Source organism: Fundulus heteroclitus, chromosome 17 (genome assembly GCF_011125445.2).
Source record: "Fundulus heteroclitus isolate FHET01 chromosome 17, MU-UCD_Fhet_4.1, whole genome shotgun sequence".
In the NCBI taxonomy this organism is placed as follows: Eukaryota; Metazoa; Chordata; class Actinopteri; order Cyprinodontiformes; family Fundulidae; genus Fundulus; species Fundulus heteroclitus.
In genome coordinates this window covers 23,577,856-23,592,575 of record NC_046377.1, presented here as the reverse complement: position 1 = coordinate 23,592,575, position 14,720 = coordinate 23,577,856, and the positions used below count along the sequence as shown (strand labels likewise).

Sequence of the window (14,720 nt, the reverse complement as noted above, 5' to 3'; positions counted from 1 at the left end):
AAAAGGTGAGTTTTTCATGTTAATAAAATATATTTTATGCCTTTAAGTATTTGTCTTTTTTATCCCCATGGTTTCAAAAATGGTTTTGAGTATTGAATATTTTCCTGGGCATTGATACTGAGATTTTTATATCATGACAGCCCTGGATAGCTGTTGGTTGGAGGGTTACTTTGAAGTTTTAAGAATAGCAAAGGCTTTAACTTGAGAAACAACGTTGCTTGGAGGGGAGAACCTGGAGGAGAACCTCAAACTGAAGTGGTTTAGCCTCAGGAGAACCCAGGAACCAGAGTACATCTATCCTCACAGGAAAGTGAACGCACAAACAGGAAGTAGAGTGACATCATCGCTTTTAAAATACACATGGAAGTTTAAAATGTAACAGACCAAAGAAAACAAGCCCAGGCCCAAATGTTCTGGTTCCTAACAGAGTTTGTTGACAGCAGACAGAGTTTACTAACATCAGCTGCTGTTTATCAGAGTTTATAAACCCAGACTGATGATGATGAGGATGATGGAAACAGTTTGGATCGGATCTGAAGACAAACGGGCTTTCTGCACGAACCTCTTCAACAACACAGAACCTAACCAGGACTAACTGAACATCAGGAGGACAACCTTCATGGAGAAAAGCACCAACACCTGCAGGAACATCTGACTGATGAGTTTAAAACATGAACCAAACGAAGTTCTGAATCAGACATTACACAGAGCAAAGAGGTCCATTTTGTTCGGTCAGGGACAGAGACTAGGTCCAACATGGTCCCGAGATTCCTGGGCAGTAAGCAGTCTGCCTCTCCACGCGCTTTCTCTGGTCTGGTTCTGAACTGTGAGGTACTGTGTAGTCAGTCTGTAGTCCGAGACTCTCGGTTCTGTCCGGGTCAGTGATCCTGTGACTGACCAGTTGTTCTGGACTCTTCACTGATTTCCTTCAGGCTGTAGAGGACCAACATGGAGGAGTTCTGATGAGATCAGCCCCTGCCTACTGGTCTGCAGACTGGACCTCAGTTAACCCCATTTCATTAAAACCTCTTTCAGAAGAACTGGGTCCCTTAGTGCTGAACTCCTTACTCAACTCAACTCAACTCAGTCCTTTTGGGTCATTGTGGATCTGTTCCATTTTGATCTTCTTGGAACGAGACTGACTTCTGGACCCAATTTAAACCGAATCCCATCAGAACGTTGTTGTTTATAGAATTCTGTGGAGACTTGGAGTTTCATTCCTTCTGGAATTGGATAATTTCAGCTTTTGCTTGAAACCTTTGAGAACTGATTCAGACCTGAAGCCTTTTGGACCAGTTCTAGACTCAAACTGGACAGATGTTGGATTCTGGACTTGCAAGTCAATGACACGATGCAATCTGCGGGGTCTCTGTATGAACCTTTGAACCAACCAGTACTGATCGGACATTGTAGAGCTTGAGACGACGTGTTTGGATTACTGCCAAAGAATTTACTGATTTGAACTGAATTCTGATAAGAATTAAAAACCAAATTAAACCAAAGAACAGGGAATAAAGAAAAGAGTTCAACTCTGACCAAACTGTGACCCTGTTCTGATCACGCCGGGTCAGTAGAACTCGCTGCAGGAGAGGAAGTACTGAAGGTCCGACAATCTCAATCACAGGAACACCTCCATTAACCTCCAAATCATTAACAAAAAGTCTGAACTTTTACCGAAGAGTCACAGGAAGTCCAACCCAGACCCAAAGCAGGGAACCAGTCGGCGCCTCTGACTGCAGGAAACTCCTCGGCTGTTTTTTCAGCTCGTTATCCTCCAGAGTTCTGTCATGTTCCCAATAGACTGGAAGCAGAACTAAACAGATCCTTCTTACTTTCACCCCCTCTCTGTTTTCACTCCGGTTTCAGAGTTTAGTTATAAATAAAACACAAACTGTCCAATAAAATGACAGGAAATAAAAAGTAATTATGTCCATGTCGGTGTGTCTTCCTGTGTTTTACTGCCTTTTACCTCAAAGCTGTTGAGTTTAAGAGGAGTTTTAGTGTCTCTGCTTCCTGCAGGAGCTTCTTGTTTTCTCTTCATGAGATGAAAAACCTGGAATCAGTTTATTACAGATGCTGCATGTTTTGAATTGTCTATGGAAGCCCAGATGTGCCAATGGAAGAAAACAGGAAGTGAGGCTTCTTCTTCTCTCGGCTGCAGTAATAACTTTTAAATCCAACCTTTTCACGTCAAAGGACGTTATAAAAGGTCGGGCCTTAAACGATTCACACAAACTTAAATCTATTTGTCTGGGATTTTATGACAGACCCACACAAAGCGGAGCAGAACTGTGAAGTGAAAGGAAATTATTTTTCTTTTACAAATAAACTGAAAAGTGTGGTGTTTATTTTATTCAACCATGAGTTGTATTTACCTGGTATGTGGCTGGGGTTTATTTTGGTATTTAGTGAAAAGTGGGCTGAATTTAAAACATACTTTTCAGATGTTTAGTTAAAAAGCATGAATCACATCCCTTCCACTTCACAATGTTCACCTGGTCGACTTGTTGTTGGTGTTGGTCGTTCAGGGAAAATGGATCCAGCAGAAACCGGTATCAGAAGAACGAGTTTGGCCAGAATCAGCTGAGGAACCACAAACTAAAGAAAGAAGGGTTTCCTCTCTGTCAGCATGAAACTGTGGCATCACCTAAACTTTACGTCCAGTTGGAATCAGGAGCTGCATACAGACACCGGGCATAGAACCGGTCTGGATCTGTATGGACAGGGAAGTGGCCCAGGTTCGGTTAACGCACTGACAGCCTGGTAGAAGTTTCTCAGTGTATTCATCATCTGCTGGCCATGAGGAGACGCGCCCTCCTGTTGCGTCACTGCTGTGACGTCAGAGGTGTCTGAAATACTCAAAACGTCCGACGCCGTACGCGGCTCAAAGAGGAAACAAAGGTTTTTCATTCGGACATCATTTATTCATAGAGTCGGCAGCACATTTACAGCGGTGCGCATTAAAAATAGATGCCTCGGTCAGAGGGAGGCCTGCAGCACCAGAGGCTCGTCGTCATGTTTCAAACAGACGGGCTGCAGGAATACCTGGCTGCAGACGCTCTGCAGGAGGCCAGCAGCTCCGAGACAATCTGCATTCCTGCAAGCTGAGCTCACTGCCAGCTTTGAAGAGCATCAGACCACAACAGAGCCGACCCTCGTGGCGGTAAAACCTGCAAAAGAGGAACAGCCCAGAATGATTATCCAGCCTGGAAACTACAACTACACTTACTAAACTCTGACGCTGACGCTGTTCCCAGTCAGGAGGCATCCTTTGCTTCTCTCTGCTAGAACTTCTCAGGGATGGAGGTCCAGGTGGTCAAAGAAATCTTCATGAAGTTCGAACTGAGAACTGGGAACAGGAAAAGGTCACAGGAGTTATTAGAAAAGTAGTATCTACAAAATAGGCAGTGGTGGAAAACTTGAGCAGAATGGGGCCTAAACATGGACATCTTGTTGCACTTTAAAAACTTGTGTAATTTTCTGAAAGTTCATCCTTTATCTGTGGAAGGTTTCAGTGGGCGTATTTTCATGGCGACGCCTTCATTCAGCCTCTTAATCAAATGCCAAAACAAAGCCGACGCCTCCACACAGCTCGTTTGCCATCTCAATTTGTTCTGAGGCCACAGAGGCGTGTTTGGGTTTGCCTCAGCGAAGCTGTTAACACACAGCTCACTTTTACACGCTGCCATTAAAAGCCACACGCTTTAAAAAGGCCCACGTTTATTTTTAGCACGTCTCCGTTGAAGAAGTGGCTTTGGCAGGTCCTACAGAGGGAGTGGAATTACGTCTTTTAAATCCCAGGAGCTGAATCTCCCAGTTTAATACCAGTTTGGTATCTGTGCAGATGCCCACCCAGCCTCCCAATGTTCCAGCCCGGCACAGACACAACATCATTATGACAAACTGAAAGCAGACAGGGGCTTTTCTTCATCAGCTGGCAGAGCCCGAGACCCAGACCCAGCCCATCCTCTGATCCACAGTCCGATCCAGACTCCGGTTCCATCCGTGGGAGCGGCGACGCACCAGCATGTGGTCAGAGGGAATGTGCGTTTGACCGCAGTGTGTGTGAAGAGACATATTCCTCCGTTTAACATCTGACACCAGAAGATAAACAGCCGACAGCTTTCCACTAAATTTTCCACTCAGATGTGTCCCCAGTGGGCTGTTTGCTCTGTCAGCCCAGTTCAGACTATTGTCTGGAGTTTCATTCTTCACATGAGAGCAGGCTTAGGCAAGGAAATTTTATTTGTATAGCACATTTCAACAACAAAACAATTCAAAGTGCATGATGAAAACATAAGAAAGAAAACACATGAAGTGCATTGCAGCGACTTAATAAAGGAAAGGGAAAAAAAAGTTGGACTACAGACAAAAATGTTTCACTTGACAGGGTTGGCCTTAGGAAAACAGTAAAGAATCCTGTTAAATGCAGCTCCTCTGGGTTTCACTGGCAACCTAAAAAACTTCACAGTTTTCTGCCCTGGGAACAGAACCATGCTTGATCTCTTCAGTGTTCGATCATGTCATGTTTTCATATAGGTTCACATAAAATCTGAAGCACAATTTAGAAACATTTAGAATACATAGCCTAGCTTCTATCAGGTGGTTTAGACTGAAGGAACCAGTGTACAGTCAGCACGTGGCGCTGTAAAAATGGTGATGGTCACTAATTAATTGGTAAAACTAAAAACAACCAAAAAGAACCTCTGCATTGTTGCATTTAAAAAAAAAATAAGTAAAAAAACAGAACCCAGGACAGAACTCTGAGGAATGCCACGCCTCTTTTTTTGTGATGATGGCAAAAATGTGCTGTTGCACACATATGCAGAAGAGACAGTTCTTAAGGTTTTATTAAATAAAATCAACCTTTGGAGGTTAGCCAGGTGCTGTTTTAGCTGCTGGAAAATAAAAACGGAAAACTATCCTCTGTTGGTGTAAAACTGAAACATTTATCAGTTTGGGAACCGTAACCGTCCAATACCACACAAGAATCTGTGCATTACAGTGTTCCTGTTTGAAAATATTAATCCATTCCACAGTGAATCTCCTGGCGTCCTGGGACAATGAGCCATTTATTGATGAGAAAGCCATAAATAAGCTGTCTGTAATAATACTCTGGGCCTGGATCTCAGCAGTGAGCGCCTCCAGTGACTCATGGAAACACTGGGAGGATGGATGGGAAAATAACACACAACAAAGGGACTAATTCACAAAAGAAACTGGAGGGAAAATGCCCAACAGATGGAGGCTGTAATCAATACTGGGACTGAGTTTCACATCTGTTCAGAGAAAAGGCCACGCCATAAATATACATACATGGCGAAACTCAAGGGTAATTTCACTAAAACAATTAATCTGTCAAAGAATGACCCTGTGGCATCATTTACTTGTTGATTATTATTTTGGGGTTTTTTTGGTTTAAAGAAAAAACTGCAGAGATCTCAGTTGCACAATTGATCAATTCAACTGCTGTCATCACCGATTTTATCATCAAACAAAAGTTTTGTTTTTAACGTTTTATCTGTAACCAAGATTCCTCAACCCAGGTAGAATTATACCTTGATTTCCTGTTGTAGTTAAACACCTGGTCTCACTCCACCTGGTCTATTCTGAGTTTCAAAAAGCTAAGTTTAGTTCAATATCGCTGTTTTTAGAGGTTGACTAAAACGTGCTAACACCATCTCTCTTCTCTCTTTTATAAGAAGAGAGGAAACTCCAGTAATGTTTTCTACATTTATGAACTATTCATACTTTAAGTGGATCAGTATCTCTGAGCTACCGTTTTCCTATGATGGACTGAGAGGTCATTATTTTAACAGTTGTTGGGCAGCTCTAAGGTAAATGTGCTGCTCATTGATGATTTAAACTGAATCCGTGTGACCCTCTGGTAATAAAAATGTTAGCATCTGCAGTAATAAGCTGATAAAGGGAATAAAAATCTTCCCGTCTTTAATAGATCAGATGATGTACGCCTGTGGTTTGGATCGTCTTTGTGTCGGCGTCTGTTCTCTGCATTCACCTGAATCATTTAGATAAGTTCTGATCAGTGTTGCCTTCAGAAGGTTAAATTCACAGCTTAGATCGAGTCCAAAATAACACCAGTGACCTCCTGTCATTAATGAATCTGTCGTTCCTTCAGGTTTGAAGAACCTTCCTCAATCTATAAAACTTTTCACAACCAAGTCACAATAAGGAAGCTTAAAATGATTCCACTAGGGTGGTTTTACCATTAAGGAAAAGACCCAACCTGACCCGTTTAAACAGAACCTGGCAAACAGGTTTGTACTGAAGTTTTAAGTGAACTGGCAGGGATAATGGACACAAGATCCACCTGAATGAGAGCCCATACGGTCCCTCTGGAACAGAGTCCGGCTCCATAATTCTCATCTCCTTAAAAACAAGCATCTGTTCAATATCTGTGACACATTTACTGTCCTGGGACAGAGATATTAGGTTCATAGGAGGCTGAAAACTGGACCAGCAGAGCAGAAAACACAAGCAGGAGTCTTCTTACGACGTTCCACAGTAGCACCTGGGAATTTCCTTAATGCTTCAGAAAACTAATATCCTGAGTGTCTTTGATATTGATATTTAATGTTAACTAAAAATGAATATACTAAACACATAACCGTGTTGTGGGCAGTTTTGAAACAGAACGGCCAGCGATCCCCCATGAAATAATAAGAAGAAACCAAGAGAAAGGGGCAAGGAGAAGCTGGCAAAGCTGTGGAAGAAGGCACAGACCTGTTTTTCCATCCCTTGTCATGGGAAATGTAAGATCCCTCACAAAGTAGAGGAATAAGCAGTGCTAACCCGGCATCAGCATGTCTACAGATAGAGCATGTTTTTTATGCTAACAGAGACTTGGCTAAACACTATTTCTAAACACCAATGTAAACATGGATGGCTCAGGGCCAGCAGAACGAAAAACAGCAGTGAGAAGAGAGGAGGGGATGTTGCTGTGTTTCTAAATGATAAAGTGCTGCCCTGGTCATATTACAATCAAGAGATGCTTTGCATTAAGGTTATAGAGCCGGATTGAGACTATCAGCTCCCACAGGAATATTCACACATTCTGGCGATAACAGCGTATGTCCCCCCGTTTGCAAATGAGGAAGCAGCCGGTGATGTCATGCACACCGTTACCAGCAAACTACAAACACAAGACCCCAGAGGACTTTATCCATGAATTCTTGTCCTCAACCTCAACGTTTAATTAGTATGTTACCTGACAAACTACAGACTGTAAAATACTGGACTTACTGTATGTAAATTACCAAGAGGCATACAGTTCATCCCCCCTCCCTCCTCTGGGGGGCTCAGATCATAACCTGGTTCACCTCCAGCCTGTGTATAAACCACTTGTACAGAGAACCAGTTGTAACATGCGCAGTGAGGAAATGGTGTGAGGAGGTCGAAGAGGCTCTTGAGACTGCTTCAGCTCCACTGCGTGGGATGAACTGTGTGATCCTAATGGGGAGGACATAGATGGAGTAACAGAATGCATCACGGACTGCATCAATTTCTGTGTTGACGCTACTGGGCCCCTCAAACAGCAAGCCCTGTATAAACCTTGAGATAACATATTTGCTAAAGAAGAAGAATAAGGCTGTCAGGTCAGGAGGGACAGGAAGAAATTGAGACATAGCTGCAAGACAATAACAAGTGTAATGTTTGGAAAACCCTGAAAGCAATTTCTGGTCACAAACAGAACACCCAGACAAACTGTGACAGACTGTTGCATCCCAGATGCTCTAAGGAGAGCTTTTGCAGGTCGTTCATCCCATTTAAGCTCTGCTGCTCACAACAGAGTCAATAACTGTTTACACCATGCTAAAGGTTGCAAGAGGTCTGATCGGATCAGGAATCACTCTGTTGCTCAGATGCTGATTTTCATTTGCACATGTTTTAGCTTCTCTCGGGTGTTGTACAATCTTGCATATTGCGCAGTTTTCCTACATTATTCTGTAAATCGGCTGCTGTCTTCTATTTTAATTGTAACATTGTATTTTTACCCGAATATGCTGTATTATCTATAATTGCATCATATTTTTGCCTTTTCTGATAAGTTCTTTCTCTTCTGTTTTACAGCTTAACTTGAAAGGAGAAGCAGATTACCAAGTCAGGAGAGACAAGGACGTATCGGAGCAATATCCAAGATGACGAATGAAGACGATTCTTCCACAGTCAGTTGTTTTGTTGTCTTTTGTTTTTTGACTGGCTTCCATGTTTGCAGGCTGCTGCTCTTTTGCCAACTTAAAATATCAAATGATGTGCTCAGTTTTGGGAACCCTGGGAACTCTCATATGATTGGCTCAGGAACCAGAAAGTAAACACGAGCTACATTGTGAACTGAAGCAGTCCTGGACCGTACCTCTAGGTTTGAATGGAGAAAAACGTGACTAAGAAATTGTTGATGGAGAGGACCGATTGTTTATAGGGAAAGTTACTTCCATCCCTGGTAACAAATAAGAATGATTTTAGTTGTTTTTACACTAAATTTTTTATTTATTTGTCCTTTAAATTAGCTTTTTCTATTCATATTATTTGTTCTAGTGTGTGAGTCTGGTACATCCTCTATGGCACAAAAATGTCCCTATTATGGGTCAGTAAAGGTACTTCTATACTATAAATATGTGGTTTGCTGATGCCCACAGGACTCTGTTAAAACCTAATGTTTATTCAATTTCTGTTCTGGTTTTAGCCGTACGTTCTGGTGGGTTGATTGATTTTTGGGCCCTGATTGGATCAGGAGGATGTTTTGTTGTAAATTCCTGCAGATGGATAAATGGAGCATGGTACAGCACTTTGACACTGAAAATGTACCTGACCACTGGTGGGTGTGGTCAGGTACATTTTCTAGTTTTCTCATTTTGAAAAAGACTTTGTGAAGTTTTAACTTTCTCCCACTGATTTAGTAATGTTATTGTTCTGCTGAAATTTTTAAATCTTTAAGCAGCAGATGTAGTAGTTACCTATGCCAGTCTTTTTGTAAAAGTTGTCTTTCTGCTACAGAGCTTTGTAACGTTGCCTTTCTGCAGCCAATGTTTGTAAAGTTGCCTTTCTGCAGCCCATGTTTGTAAAGTTGCTTTTCTGCAGCAAATGCTTGTAAAGTTGCCTTTGTGCAGCAGATGCTTGTAAAGTTGTGTTTCTGCAGTAGATGTTTGTAAAGTTGCGTTTCTGCAGCAGATGCTTGTAAAGTTGTGTTTCTGCAGCACATACTTGTAAAGTTGCCTTTCTGCAGCAGATGTTTGTAAAGTTGCGTTTCTGCAGCAGATGTTTGTAAAGTTGCCTTTCTGCAGCAGATGCTTGTAAAGTTGCCTTTCTGCAGAACATGCTTGTAAAGTTGTGTTTCTGCAGTAGATGTTTGTAAAGTTGCCTTTCTGCAGCAGATGCTTGTAAAGTTGCCTTTCTGTAGCAGATGCTTGTAAAGTTGCCTTTCTGCAGAACATGCTTGTAAAGTTGTGTTTCTGCAGCAGATGTTTGCAAAGTTGCCTCTGCAGCAGATGCTTGTAAAGTTGTGTTTCTGCATCAGATGTTTGTAAAGTTGCCTTTCTGCAGCACATGCTTGTAAAGTTGCCTTTCTGCAGCAGATGCTTGTAAAGTTACCTTTCTGCAGCAGATGTTTGTAAAGTTGCCTTTCTGCAGCAGATGCTTGTAAAGTTGTCTTTCTGCAGGAGATGTTTGTAAAGTTGCCTTTCTGCAGTAGATGCTTGTAAAGTTACCTTTCTGCAGCAGATGCTTGTAAAGTTGCCTTTCTGCAGCAGATGTTTGTAAAGTTGCGTTTTTGCAGCAGATGCTTGTAAAGTTGGTGTTTCTTGTAAAGTTGCCTTTCTGCAGCAGATGCTTGTAAGTTGTGTTTCTGCAGTAGATGTTTGTAAAGTTGCCTTTCTGCAGCAGATGCTTGTAAAGTTACCTTTCTGCAGCAGATGTTTGTAAAGTTGCCTTTCTGCAGCAGATGCTTGTAAAGTTGCCTTTCAGCAGGAGATGTTTGTAAAGTTGCCTTTCTGCAGTAGATGCTTGTAAAGTTACCTTTCTGCAGCAGATGCTTGTAAAGTTGCCTTTCTGCAGCAGATGTTTGTAAAGTTGCGTTTTTGCAGCAGATGCTTGTAAAGTTGTGTTTCTGCAGCAGGTGCTTGTAAAGTTGCCTTTCTGCAGCAGATGCTTGTAAAGTTGTGTTTCTGCAGTAGATGTTTGTAAAGTTGCCTTTCTGCAGCAGATGCTTGTAAAGTTACCTTTTTGTAGCAGATACTTGTAAAGTTGCCTTTCTGCAGCAGATGTTTGCAAAGTTGCCTCTGCAGCAGATGTTTGTAAAGTTGCGTTTTTGCAGCAGATGCTTGTAAAGTTGTGTTTCTGCAGCAGATGCTTGTAAAGTTGCCTTTCTGCAGCAGATGCTTGTAAAGTTGTGTTTCTGCAGTAGATGTTTGTAAAGTTGCCTTTCTGCAGCAGATGCTTGTAAAGTTACCTTTCTGCAGCAGATGTTTGTAAAGTTGCCTTTCTGCAGCAGATGCTTGTAAAGTTGCCTTTCAGCAGGAGATGTTTGTAAAGTTGCCTTTCTGCAGTAGATGCTTGTAAAGTTACCTTTCTGCAGCAGATGCTTGTAAAGTTGCCTTTCTGCAGCAGATGTTTGTAAAGTTGCGTTTTTGCAGCAGATGCTTGTAAAGTTGTGTTTCTGCAGCAGATGCTTGTAAAGTTGCCTTTCTGCAGCAGATGCTTGTAAAGTTGTGTTTCTGCAGTAGATGTTTGTAAAGTTGCCTTTCTGCAGCAGATGCTTGTAAAGTTACCTTTTTGTAGCAGATACTTGTAAAGTTGCCTTTCTGCAGCAGATGTTTGCAAAGTTGCCTCTGCAGCAGATGCTTGTAAAGTTGCCTTTGCAGCAGATGTTTGTAAAGTTGCGTTTTTGCAGCAGATGCTTGTAAAGTTGTGTTTCTGCAGCAGATGCTTGTAAAGTTGCCTTTCTGCAGCAGATGCTTGTAAAGTTGTGTTTCTGCAGTAGATGTTTGTAAAGTTGCCTTTCTGCAGCAGATGCTTGTAAAGTTACCTTTCTGCAGCAGATGTTTGTAAAGTTGCCTTTCTGCAGCAGATGCTTGTAAAGTTGCCTTTCAGCAGGAGATGTTTGTAAAGTTGCCTTTCTGCAGTAGATGCTTGTAAAGTTACCTTTCTGCAGCAGATGCTTGTAAAGTTGCCTTTCTGCAGCAGATGTTTGTAAAGTTGCGTTTTTGCAGCAGATGCTTGTAAAGTTGTGTTTCTGCAGCAGATGCTTGTAAAGTTGCCTTTCTGCAGCAGATGCTTGTAAAGTTGTGTTTCTGCAGTAGATGTTTGTAAAGTTGCCTTTCTGCAGCAGATGCTTGTAAAGTTACCTTTTTGTAGCAGATACTTGTAAAGTTGCCTTTCTGCAGCAGATGTTTGCAAAGTTGCCTCTGCAGCAGATGCTTGTAAAGTTGTGTTTCTGCAGCAGATACTTGTAAAGTTGCCTTTCTGCAGCAGATGTTTGCAAAGTTGCCTCTCTGCAGCAGATGCTTGTAAAGTTGCGTTTCTGCAGCAGATGCTTGTAAAGTTGCCTTTCTGCAGGAGATGTTTGTAAAGTTGCCTTTCTGCAGCAGATGTTTATAAAAGTGCCTTTGTGTTGCAGGTTTTGGTGAAGCTTTGTGTTCCTGCAGTGATGTGAGCAGGTGTTTCACACAGCAACACTCACTGTAGGTCATATTTGATAAATTAGAATATTCTTGAAAAGTTCATTTCTCTCCAGTAACCAATTCACCAAGGGATGCACACACTGAGGATGTTTTACAGCCTTTATTTCTATTAATTAAGATTAATTTTTTTCACCTCCAGCTAAAAAAAGTGCTTTTAATCTGACAAGCAATTCTCTTAGAAAAGGATATTCTAATTTTTGAAATACGGCTGTATGCGGGTGAAGAGCTTTTTACAGGATTCTCTGCCTTTCTGAGCAGTTGTGGGGATTTCTTCATGTTTGGATGGAGAGACCGGCTGTCAACACAACCGTGTTTCCACGGAGACGGCCAAACAGGAGGAAAAAGAGACACCAGCCGTTGAAGCCAAACTGCGTGTTCTTGTGAAGCGGAGTAGATTGGTTCGAACATGGAGGTTAGGGTGATACTTGCGACACGTCACAGGGAGTTAAGCTTGAGCAGCAGAGGCCTTTTCCTGCCGACTGACACAACGACGAGCTGATGGCTCTCACTGGAAAATAAAGACGAAACCATAATCAGAACCAACAGGCAGCAGTGTAAACAGCTCAGTCACAGTTGGTAACATCATCATCAGCAGGCGGACGTTTCATTCCTCACATCCTGATGGGAAAACACCCTGTTTTAAAATAGTCCAGAGAAGTCTAAGATTTTAAAGCAATGAGCTCAGAGAAGAGTCTGCATCACGAGGATGAGGAGGTTCTAGAGACGTCTAAAAGCTCCACTATGTTGAATTTACCCCTCAGCTGCGCTTGGTAGTTTGGCTTCTGTCTTCTGGGTTGTTGAGGACCTCCAATCACAGCATCTTCATCCTGTTTGTCTTACTGAGGAGTGATGCTTCCTGCCATCCAATTCAGAGCAGGTCGGTTCTCCCCGTCTCTGTAGAACCCAGCGTTCTACAGAGACGGCTTCCTGAAAGCCTCCTCTTCGTCTCTGTTCTTCATCACGGTGGCTGATGTTTCACAGACGGTACAATAAAGTTGAAGCGACAGATTGTTGCAGCTCAGATGTTTCATTTCCACTTTTCCCTGACATGGTAGAAAGTTTATGGAGTCGACCACTTCAGAGGCAGGAATTACATTTTCACTGCGTCTTAAATGTGAACTGGGTTCAGGGGTTTCTAATGAACTCCACTGTGGAGGTCTGTTGGTTTTACTGAGCTGTTATTTATTTAATAACTTTGCTTTTTCACAGCTGCCATGAAGGAGAGACCCTGGTTCTGATCACAGAGACACTGCTGCAGCTTAGCTCCAGATGTTCGGCTCTCTCCGTCAGTCACGTTATCAGCAGGTTTTAGTCGCAGACTCCAGAAACTTTACCAGAAGTAAAATCAAAGCAGATCCTCAGAGCTCGGTTCAGTAATGGAGGTCTGGGGATGCTGAGAGGACTAACATCTGGCCTGATGGAGACTCTGTTCTTCTGTCGGAGTCTTGTTGTGGTTCCTTTAGAGATGCTCCTCACCCGTCCCACACTGAGACCGAGTCTGTTGGAGGTTTTCAGCTTTCCCTCCTCTGGTGTCTGGATGACGAGACGGGAGCTGAGCAGAAACACCTTCTGCTTCTCCACATCCAGATGTTGGCTGTAGTCTGGAGAAATGCTGCCGTCCCAGATGTGTTCTCAAAACATTTTTCTTTCTGTAATTCGTTTTTTTTCACTATAAACCAGTGAGACAGAAGCTACTGAACACGAGGACCAGGAGTTTTTAACTCTCATTACCTCACCCTGTGTGTTTCTTTATTATTATTATTTTTTTATTTAAAAGGGGACAGTGTACATTAATCAACATTAAAACAATGTAAATGTACCCGAGTTAGCTAAAGAGTGCTAATTTTCATCGGTAGTCCCCCAGCCAGGTGTAAAAAAGGCAAGTATAAAATCACAAGATAAAATTACAATGCCAATTACATAAAAAACATTATGGTTAAAAATACAATTCATGTAAAATAATTATATTTATATTCTTAATTAATTATAATTATATAATTATAATTATATTCTTCAGTCATTACAGATGTTTAATAAGATAAGATAGGCTTTATTGATCTCACATTGGAGAAATTCACATGTCACATCGGCTCAGTAATCAGTAATCATAGGAAGAAGGTGTCAAGTAGGACGAAGTGCATCATATATATATACAGTGTGTCCTCGTTATACCATGGATCAAAAGGAGTAGGTAAGAAAAAGAAAAAAAAGAAAATATAAAAATGTCTTATGTACATTCACGGTGACTTATACGCGTGTGTATTGACATATATTCAGGTGTAGTAGCAGCAGAAGTCACTTCCTTCAGGATTATTGCACAGTGTATTAAATAGAATTGCAAATCAAACCATTGATTAAATAAATATCTCCTCAGATAAAGTGCTCATTTAAAGATTAACTAAAATCACAGATTGAAAGCAAAGAATCCCCTTGCAGAGCAGCCTGCGGCAGAGATGTGCTCCACGTCTCCACAGGCAGATGTGAGGTGAGCCGGGACGAAGAGGGCTTCTCGTTTAATGGGTTCTGGCTCCCTCTGACATTCCTTCTCCACATCTTCAGGAGCTGTCTGCCCCAAATGAGCTGAAGCCTCCTCAGACAGAGGAGGTGGCCTCATTAAAAGTGGCTCCACTGCTGCTCGTTATGTTCAGGAGGTGTGGACATGGGAGTATTTATGAGCTCTGGTTCTAATAAACTGCTGCTTTTAAACTCCAACAAATGGCCGTCATTACAGCCGACAGAATTCCCCAGAACTTAATAACTGGTGGCAGACCATCAACACGCTGCTGCAGGAGTGCTAATCTCCACCACGTTCAGGTCCCTGAACCAGAACCAGAACCTCCTCGGCAGTCCTTCTTGACTTTCAGAGTTTGTCTAAATAGTAAATCAATGAACTCAGAGCCTTAGATTGTGGCAGGAAGTTAGATTTCTGAGCCGAAAACAGACAAGCAGGTTCTGTGAGGCTTGACACAGAATAAGTGATGATGCTGCAGGGTCAGAGCCACTTTTTTCAGCCGTTACATCACA

General features: G+C 42.1%; 1 protein-coding gene across 2 annotated transcripts in view; it reads left to right on the top strand.

The window, feature by feature from the left end:
- pthlha (parathyroid hormone-like hormone a) overlaps positions 1-14,720 on the top strand; it is an 84,070-nt gene that overhangs the window by 24,311 nt on the left and 45,039 nt on the right. The window contains exon 2 of one of the 2 annotated variants that reach the window (XM_036149123.1): positions 8,092-8,186. The gene's annotated coding sequence lies outside the window, so the exon portion shown is untranslated. Of the gene's footprint in view, positions 1-7,899; positions 8,187-14,720 lie in introns of those variants that run through there. The other variant, XM_036149122.1, reaches the window with a different exon arrangement.